This window comes from Ptychodera flava, unplaced genomic scaffold (genome assembly GCF_041260155.1).
Source record: "Ptychodera flava strain L36383 unplaced genomic scaffold, AS_Pfla_20210202 Scaffold_106__1_contigs__length_256847_pilon, whole genome shotgun sequence".
Lineage (NCBI taxonomy): Eukaryota > Metazoa > Hemichordata > Enteropneusta > Ptychoderidae > Ptychodera > Ptychodera flava.
In genome coordinates, this window is record NW_027248288.1 from 216,444 (window position 1) to 227,376 (window position 10,933).

Below are 10,933 nucleotides of genomic sequence, written 5' to 3' on the forward strand. Positions count from 1 at the left end.
ACATGTTTCAATTAAGTTTCTTTTCAATAGTTCAATAAAGTAGAGAGATAAAATGAGAAAGTAGAGAGATGAAATGTCTGTTTGAGTACAATTGTAGCTTATACGAAGAAGAAGTTCTTCCTCGTATAAGCTACAATTGTACTAAAACAGACATTTCACGAAATATATTTTCTAATCGCACTTACACTTTAAACGCCAGTATCTTTTATTTTAGAATGTGACGAGATTGTACAAAAGTAGAATAAGTAGTTAAAACGCCGAACTGTAAGATAATCATTTGAGTGAAGAACGAAACAGTCGGTGGAGGAGAAGTAATAAACCTTGTTCTCGTAGGTATCCGAAATTTTGGTCGTCTACTGGTTTCTATAAAAGGGCCCTTTTTGGCGATCAGGTACAGAAATTTACATTTTCGCGTACACATAAGTTGCTGTATGCATAGTAATTGCTTATATCCGAATAACATTTGTAGACAATGTCATCAAATTCTGTGCTACCGTTCTTAATTCATATATCTCTTTTCTAAAGTCAAAATTATGCAAACATTAAGCATAAATTATCTAAGCCTTGCCAACTAAAAATTATCACTCATTAATATTTCCAAACAACAGGATTGGCACTTATATGGGATAATTCTATTGTTAAGAAATGCGTGTTTAATCTGCAAATTAAGCTAATCTGCTTTTCTTTTTAAGCTATACACTTGTTTTTTATGAGTTATTCGTAATATCGCAACATTCAGCTACAGGAAACCTGATACGTTTGAGAGATATGAAGCTCTAATTATTTCAAATTAGTTCCAATCGTGTTAAACAGAATCTACGTACAAGATTTTATTCCGATCTGAAGAGCTGTACTTTATATATCGTGACCACGGACAGATGGACAGACAAACAGGTGTCAATGCGACATTAGCTCATGTGAACTTGTGACCTAAAAAACTGAGTAACAAAGACGGAACTTGAGGTGAAGTCCCAATATAAATAGAAATGGTGTGATTTCAACGCTCATTATGCGCCATGTAAATAGGAGAGAAGTGTTAATTTTTCGCTCATATTGAATAAAAAACAGCTTCCTAGAGGGTCAAAATATGACAATGTTATAGGTCACATGTATTTCTAAGAGACTGGGTCAAAAAATTAGGTAAAAGTGCAATTTTAACAATGACAGGTGATGTTATATGCATGGGCTAATAAATAACCAATTTGAGGCAGGCAGGAGTTAAATCTGCGCAGAAACGTTCTAAAGCCAGTGCGCGTCCCAATTTGTCGCACTTTACCTTAAGTTGATATTTGAGCTTTTAGTGTTCGTAATTTTTCAAAGATGGTTCTTTCCTGAGTCTTACCTCGCGTGGTCGAATTCCGAGCATCATTTCGTCATATTCGGATCTTGGATTGTCGTTATCGCGGTTTGCTACCGATTTTTCTTGTCTTCACGCAGTTTGGTACGCACCGGTCGGATTCCTCCATTGCATATTTCAATTTCTTTTGTAGTTCACGGAAAGATTTGCTACCGTTGAACCACATTTGTACTTCGTTCTGGGCTGCATCAATCGTATTGTACGTTCTTCCGCTCATGGTTGGCCTTTTTCTAACATGCTCCGTATTTTGGATTCCGCCACAATGTATCGGAATAGCTAGCGAAAGGACGTCAGTATGCAGAAACAGAGTAATAGATCAAAGTCTTCGAAGATAACACTGTTTTATTTCTACATGGATGTTCAGTATTGCCAGGTGTTATCCCTTCTGCGTTTGTGTTCGTAAAGATACGTCCTTTATACAATCTGTACATGTGGATGTCATGCGTGACCAAAACCCTCTCATGCTGCTACGTTAATATCCTCATCAATTTAAGTTGATTTCCTTTACGATTTCTTGACTTCTTGGTCACTGGGCGAAAGGTAACAAGTGTAGGTATTACACAATTAAAGCAGAGTTGACGTCTAAGTGAGTGGCATCTTACACTATGCATCAGCAGGAATGTTCTGGTGTCGCCATTTTCTTAAAAATTCTGTTGATTGAACTGTTGAAATCGAAGAGTTTTCATTTACCTTTACATCGGATAAAAATCAACAGAGAAAACAGACATCACGATCCATAACAAAAGAGATTCAATACTTCAAAATTGCAAAAAAGACGATATCTTGTCAGCATATCATCTACATTGCTTTAAAAGGTAGCTCAAAAACGTCATATTGCTATAGCCAAGGCAAAAATACATTTTAAAGGGTAAATACGGGATAATGCAGAATGATATAGGATATCCAAATACACGTTCCGTAATTGCCTGTATTAACCTGTACATGCACGTTAAAATAAAGTTATATTCATATAAATACAGGTAGCTTTTGCAAAAAAAAGCACTCTTTTTCAGTATGCATTGTTCTTGTATTTCTTTGATATGAATGCACCTTCGATGCCTTGTTGTCTTGCGTTTTGCGTGTGGTACTAGTATATTAATTAAGGGTATTCCATGCAGTGTACTATTGTAATTAATTGGTGTGTTAAAGTAAACCAAGTGCACAGTGCGAAACCAATGATAAAACTACCGAAATTGACATTTGCCGAGACTACTGCACTGTGAACATTCAAAGATAGTAGGTGGGAAAAGTAACTTAGACAAATTTTTAGAGAGAAAAAACTAAAGGTCGAAGGTTAGGCAAACCACAGTAATGCTCTCTTCGTTAATACCGCTGTCGTGGACACCACAACGTTGTGGAAAATAATTGGACAGAGATAAAGCGAAAGGCACCATGCTGAATCACTGATACAAATACGGTGTTCTTTAGCAGCCACTGTCATATGGCCCGATCGTTACGGTGAGTTCAAATAGTGATTACGTAGTTCATTAAGCCTCCAAGCTGAAGATCAATTTTTATCTGTGCTATAATTCAAAACTACTAATAAGGCATTATCTTTCTGACGGTTTTGGTATACTTGACCAAAATCGGTCAATTTACGATCGTTATTCAGTGAAGGGGATATGGGTTTACAAAACTTCTCAGAAGAACGTGATCCAACCTTTTGTTTTAGCAATCCCCAGTATATAAGTGGAAAGACTAACGCCCTTCCAACTTTCAGGACTGTCGTTGAGAAAAATTACGTCACCTGTGTACTATGTTATTTTTTCAGGCAGCGCTACATTGTAAGCTAAGTCAACACCTTCTCCATGTAAACAATGTCATGAAAAGTCATTAACACGTTTCAAAGTCTGCATTCAAAATAAGGAAAAATATAGAGCTAAATAAGGTTATGACAAGTCTGCTCTTCGTCCACCAATCAGAGTTCAGGATTGCCGTTGCCGTTACTATTCAGTAGACCATTGTGGTCATAATCTTTAAGCCCCCGCTCATTATCAGATTTATCTAATATAAATATTATTTACTTGATGAAATATTCAATGGAAAACAAAAAAATGACAAACTGTTGATGGGCTGTAGACACATTCGCTAATGCAAGAACCTGGGATTGAGAAGGGCCTATAAACGATTATTGCCTTTAATTTGTTGACAGGGTATGGCAACTACACCGTGTGCAACAAATTACAATTCATTCAATGCCTTAATGGCAAAACCTGATTAACTTTATCAAAGCCAGTTTATGAAAGGTGAAACGTGCAACCTGCAAAACGGGGCATTAAAAACGTTTTTCTCCGAATCGCTCTAAACAGATAAAATAAACTTGTTTGGTCGATTATGAATCAAACAATGCTGGGCTACGCCCCTCGTGTTACATTGCATATTGGACCAATCAAATGACTTCATCAGATGTTTTAAGGTCAAAACCTTGAACCTTGTGTCATTTGACAGTCTCACGTTTCGCAGTGTAATTAAGGAATTCGAGCACATAAACTAAAATGCATGTTCAGCTCTTTCGAAACCGAATTAACACTTAAAAAAGATAAAGGTACGCTCTGTTTTACAGATTCAGCCCTGAAATGGTTTCGGTTACTAATCCCATGTGTCCATGTTGTTCTGAAGTAACAAAACTGATCCCTACGGATGTAGGCGTCGCTGAACCTTCATTCGCTTGTGGCTGTTTGTACGTCGGGGCAGCCCTGGCCCTGTGACACAATAAAAAGGGGAAGTAATGAACCAAAACAGCACGGTAAACACGTACCGCCGAGTTTTTACAGCATTTTCCATTCAATAACAGGTTAAGTGGATTCAATAAATCAACACAGATTGCCACAACTCCATTTCAAAATACATCACTGCTATCCTTTATACTGATCCATAATTCAGCGCTCATAATTATCTTTGCTGCATCTAAAATAAAGGAGTGACGCAAAAGAATGTGTTTTCAGCGGTATACAAGTGATGATTTCCGAAAGAAGTTATCTGCTGTAGGCCACCACGGAATGTGTGACAGTAGACTTAAGACCGGCGCATATCATAAAAATCATATAAGCAATATACTTTATGAGTCTCTAGGTCAAATCTTCTGTATGACAGCATTTTCACCAAGAATGTGTTCAGTACCATTAAATGGCTGTTCAAACGTTGCATCTTAGAAGACTGGTACCACATTAAAATCAGGACCCATGAGAAAACATGCCGCCAGGAATTGTCCGGTTTCGCAGGCTCGTTTTGTATTCAAATATATGGCATAAAATCAGCATAATGAGGCGTTACTGATGACGTAGGACTATCAAGTGCGGTTTCCCTGGATTAGTGGGAGGAGAACTTCGTTAATTGGGATTAGCTGATGAACAAAAGCGGGCTCCAGATCCATGACGCTCTTTTGTACTCTTTGTATAAACACCAACTGCTACTTCAGTCAACCAGACGACGGTAAAATTGTAGTTCTTATTCCATTATTCTCTGTGACAGCGAATTCTCGAGTTCAACGTTTATGCTGTATAAGAATTAACAAAAATCGTAAACCCAACAAAAAAGAAATACAACATTAAAAAAACAAAAAAAAAACAATTTGAAATGATAAAACACCGTAACAGACAAAATGGCCGTCGAAATAAATCATCCATCTTCCAAAGAAAAGCCGACAACAACATGAAATTCATCAAGAACCTTCCATCGCTCAAACTAACAAACACCAAAATAATAGCACTAGGCAAAGGCCTAAAATTCATTCCGACACCAACAAAACCAAGCAGAATAAAACTGCTTCAGGATTTCAACAAATATGGTCGCAAAGTGAGACTGCGCTACATCATGAGACACAAACAATCGCAACAACACCCATTCAAGGAAAAATCAAGCTGGACTCCCCGAACAACAAAAAACACAGAACTTGAAAGCTATCTGAAGCTGTTGAACTTGCACTTCTAGAGATATCCTTTCAAACAAGGAAACAAGAAATGTCGCGTGCCCAAAGAATCGCGATAAACAAGCTTGCAAACAATATACAAAATTACCATAAAAACCCTTCGACAAGGGTCGGGGTATCGTCATTGTCAACACAAAAGATTACGTACACAAATGCGAAAAGCAACACTCAGTATTATACTCAACTAGACAGTGACGACACAGAACAAACAATAAACTAAGTACACGAACTGTTTAACAAAATGTACGACAAGAAACACATCGACCATGATACTTATAAGTATCTTGATACAAAAAAAACCATAAAAATCCGTACCCCGCAGTGGTACTTATTGCCTAAAAGTTCACAAACCGCCGCAAAAAATCTAAAAGACACACTAGTCTAAACAAAATTTACAAAAGTAAAGAAACATAGAACAAACAAACCGAACCACCAAACGGACTCACAACGAGACCCAAACATTAATATACTTGCCTCGCTACTCGAAGAGCAAGACCACTAAAATGCATTAAAATAAATTTTCACAAACACAAACTAAGGAAAGAATCTACACTGCGACTGATGAGAAACCACACTCGGGTTTCGAAACTCAAGCGTCAAAGGGCCACTCTATCAACTTTGTAACACCATAGGCCCGGCTGCGTCTCGCCATAAGCTTCCCCACACAAACAAAACATTACCGTACACACTAATCCAAACTTCCCTACAAATATCCGAAGCGAAACAAACATTTCATTAACACATTTTCGAAACGAATCAAACACAAACTCGACACAAAAAAACATTTTGGATTGTTAGGTGGGGAGCCTCTTTCACATTTTTACATACAAAAGATTTGGATTTTTGTTTCACTCAAGGATTGACACTGATACTTGACTTCTTTTGTCACCAAAGTAAACAATCACTGTCTTGAGTGACAGCTTACGCTCTGCATATATACATAGAAAAGGAACACGTCATGGGTAATCCATGCATAAATGCATGTCAATTAATCAGGTTCCCCGTGATTTTCACGGGTTGAAGCGGTTTGAAACCGGACACATCCTGGCGGCAGTACTTGGCATGCACGCGGCCGATATGGTTGTTTGTGACAAGAGAAGTTGCGCAGCATTTATTGTAACTGGGTTCAGAAAGGGCCCTGTCGGCATTTTTTCACATGTGGATGGTTGCTGAAGTACTAGTTATATTTTGCTCCGGCCGTTAATGTGAGATAAGTCGGTAAGGCGTATGATGATTGTTTCCTGGGTTTACCAATGAGGGAATGGGAGCAATGTCAAGGTTTTTCACAAATTCATGTCGTCATCTGGCACATTTAAGCTGATGATAAAGTATCGGGAAATTCCTTGACCTTTAGACTTAGCGAACCGTATCTCAAACGTGACATCTTGTTGAATTAAGGGTTTTATGTCAGACTAAAAAGATATATTTCTTTAAGAGAAAAAGATAAGTGTTAGAAACTGACACAATAACATTTCGGATATCACAGTAAATTCACACGTTAAGTTTTAAGGGAGCCTTCAGCAATGACAGAGGATAGGCCAGGGGTTGGGGAAGGTCACTTTTGACGCTCGCGGTCAATATGGCTGTTTGTGATAAGAGAAGTTGCGCAGCATTTATTGTAACTGGTGGACAAGGGGGCTTTACGGCATTTTTTTCACACGTGAGTGGTTGGTGAAGTTATATTTTGCTTCAGCCGTTAATGTGAGATAAGTCAGTAAGGCGTATCTTGATTGTTTTCTGGGTTTATGTGACCGAAGAGGGGATGGGAGCAATGTCAAGATTTTGAAAGATTTTGCACAAATGCATGTCGTCATCTGGTAAAGCTAACGATAGTGTATCGGGAAATTCCCTGACCTTTAGACTCAGCGAACCGTATCTCAACCGTCACATCTTGTTGACTTAAAGGGTTTTATGTCAGACTAAAAAATACATTTCTTTAAGAGAAAAAGGTGAGTGTTAACAAAATTTTATTTGGGGTATCACAATAAATCCGCACGTTTAGTTTTAAGGGAGCCTTCAGCAATTATAGTGGGATAGGCCGGAGAATAGGGGAAGGTCACTTTTTAGAAAACTGTCCAAAGGGAAGGTCTTTATATAAACCTATATTTAGGGGAGGGTCACTTTATACAGACTAAAGCTGATTTTACGGCCAAACCTTTGATTTTCCATGTGATATTTCCTCAATAGGAAATCACCGACGAAATACATTGATTCTTAAATATATGCAAATTATCGACAAGCTTCACAAACAAAGGGGATGCATTGGTATCCTACATTAAACACCTTGAACAGTCCAAACTGATAGGAGACAAGATTGAAAAATACATTTGACAGGTGGCAAAGTATATCTCAATTATCAAATATCTATAAATGCACAGATGTTGTTAGTTTTAGGTTTTATATTGGACAAAAATTGTTCATCGTTCTCTCATAGACTATCAAGTATAGTGAATCACATTTTAATGAAATTCCTAAATCCAATTTCTTACACACATCCACTTGTAACACACCCTACTGTCATGTTTCTATAATTTGTACCGGTTACTGTAAATCTTCATTCTAGTAATTCGCCAAATTTAAACATTTCGCCTCTTGGGCTTGAAATTCCACGATTTAACGGAGGTGTAATTCTTCAAAATTGGCGGCAAATTACATTTTCAAGTCTTTTTTGTTTAAATTCAATGGCAGCGCCATTCCAGGCACCGCGTGTCTCGTGAATTCCTATGATTATGTATGGAATGTCGCACGCAAGGTTGGACAATAGAAAGACAATATTGTCGAACTTTTATCAGAACTGTAGCCGTTAACTATCGTTTTACATATTTTCACAGCTTGGATTTAAAATAATGGTGTTGTGACATGTCTCATGCATACTACGTATTAATCATTGTGAAACTAGCGTTGGCAAGTTTTCTTGTCGACAAAGTATTGTAAATTTGAGAGTCAGACTTTGGGGGCCTTGGAGTGAGCATATCTCCAGGCTCTCGGAGCCAAGAGTTGCCCCAGGCAGCCATCAGGCTGACCTGGGCAACTAAAGTTTCGAGCGCAACGTTAATTTCTGTGTCACCTGATCTACATATTTACTTTATCTACGCCTACTGTGGTCTGAAGTTCCCTTAATCCTGATTCAGAACAGCATGAACTTTTCCTTTCCAATTTGATACTACTTTAGTCAAGTACATTAATATCAATAATCAAGAGGACATAAATACACAGATTAACATAACTTTGTATTGGAAAAAAATATTCATAGTTTCCTCACAGACTACCATGTATGGTAAATCAACATTTCGGTGATCATATTGTTGTGTCGGGGAAAATGTCTATAGCTTGCCTGATAGACTGCCTTGTATCATGATTTGATATTCTTGAATGAAACACAATAACAGTCACATCTTGCCGCCTAATAGATGCGCCAAGTACGACCCTCCCGCAAATCCATGACCCTTCAAAAATGCTTGCCTGAAAACTACGACCCTCCCTTACAAAACACAAGCCCTCCCCCTGTGATTTCTGTCCGTAACTTAAATAACAAATGTTATGTAAATTGGCTTATAAAGTTTCAGTTATTCCTTAGGAAATACTGCAGTATTTTGGGAGGTTCAAGTTTTAAAATGTCGGAAAAGAGGGGAGGGTCACATTTTAGACACGAGGATAGGGGTCACATTTTACAGTAGAGTTGCGCACGGAGTTCCACTGACCCCCCTTGTAATTAATTTAGGCTTTCTAAGATCTTTGCTTTCTAAAAAAAACATCTCTAAAGGGTATTCAATGTAGGCAAACATGAACGGGGAGGCTCCCTCGAGGACAGCAGCGAAGGTAGTGTTAAGGAGAGGGATATAATAATCTAATCCGTGACAAATTAAGATTTCCTTGAGGTCAATGGTCGGGAGATAGTTTAATGGAAAAAATTAAGAGAAGGAACTCATTTTGCTTTGATGCAGCTTTTTTACTTTACAAGCTGTTTAACAATTGAATTGTTGAGGCATCATCCGATGAGAGCACTGCCTCCAAATCAGCAACAACGATAGCATCACCATCCACCTCGAACACAAATGACGTACAAACCACTAAATCTGCAGCTGATAAAACAACTACATTGGCCTCAAATGCAACTGTACTCACACAGGTCGCAGAAAACGCAAATTCGAATTTCACTGCAAACAGCACTGTTACAAACATAACTGTAGCACTTGATACAGCTGAAACACCAACAATTTGGGATCGTCGTCGTAGAGGGCGCAATCGCAAACTCTTTGAACTATCATTATCTTCATACTCATTTATGAGGTCATTTGATTAGGATTGTTCGAACGTAAAATATGTTGAAAACTTAAAGACTTATAACTGATTAAACATATTTAAATACTCATTCACATTGACGTCCGAAGTTTGCTCAACACATTGTGATCCCGAAATATGTACATCACAAATTAAAACTTTTCTATAAAATAATGAACAAAACATGATGAAGTAACACAAACACACACGAGAAAAGCATAACTGTTCAGTGACTGAAATGTTAATGACAACTGTATTTGATTTTGATACAAGTTAGCATGAACTTATTAGACTCTATCTCTCCGTAATTTACACTAGATTCAGAAGAGGGTCACAACTCTACTTATATCATGTCGTCAAACAAGAAACTTAACACACACCTTGGTTGATGGATGAAGAGTACTTCCAATTACTGTTTGTAGACAGTATGCATAAGCGTGCAGACATTCAGCAAGTAACGAAAAGGTCATTGAAATGTATATTACAATGCGTGGATGTGTACAAATTAGTACGCGATTCCTGACTTTTTTTATTTCTGTGTCAGTTTCTGTTCAGTATTGGTCACTGTGGTACACTTAATAAGCAGCATTATGTTTTTAAGTCTTCCCTTTCAAGGCAATTATATTTCATTATTCTGCCCCTCCTGAGGTGTTTGTGCACGTAGTCTTAATTGAATGGTTTCCTTTCTTCCACCACGCATTAAGAGATTGGGTGCTTTTATGAAAAAAGCGTTTCTTTCATTGACTGTGTGACTCGGCTGCTTTACAATTCCCCGTTCTCGATCGCACCAGATAATTACTCGGAGCTGAATGTTGCGGCCATTAAGGTCGTTCTAACTAATAGTAACCCTATGTCAACAGGTGTCTTGCATGCGACGTAACGACCGCACTATTACTGAATGTTGATGTAGAACTTATTCATTCTGAGCTACCCTTACTATTTCCTTGGCCTTTTTAAATAACAAGATCTACTAAATGAATATATTATAGGATCGAATGTACTATTTCTGCGAGTTGTTACTTTGAAACCCTCCAAATTTCATGTCAGCAACGATCGCATTATTACTGAATGTTGAGGTAGAACATATTCATTCTGAGCTACCCTTACTATTGTCTTGGCCTTCTTAAATAACAAGATCTACGAAAGGACTATGTTATAAGATAGAAACTGTACTATTTCTGCGAGTGGCTTCTTTAAAACCTCCAAATTTCATGTCAGCATTATCGGATCGTTGTGCGAGGGCGGTGTTTATTTTGGTTGTTAATTTGCTTACTTCCAAGCTTTAATTAAGTGTGGTTCACGAATATTCAAAAGCGGCGGGTCACCAATCTTTGCACACAACTTGCAATGGGATATATTTTTCTTTT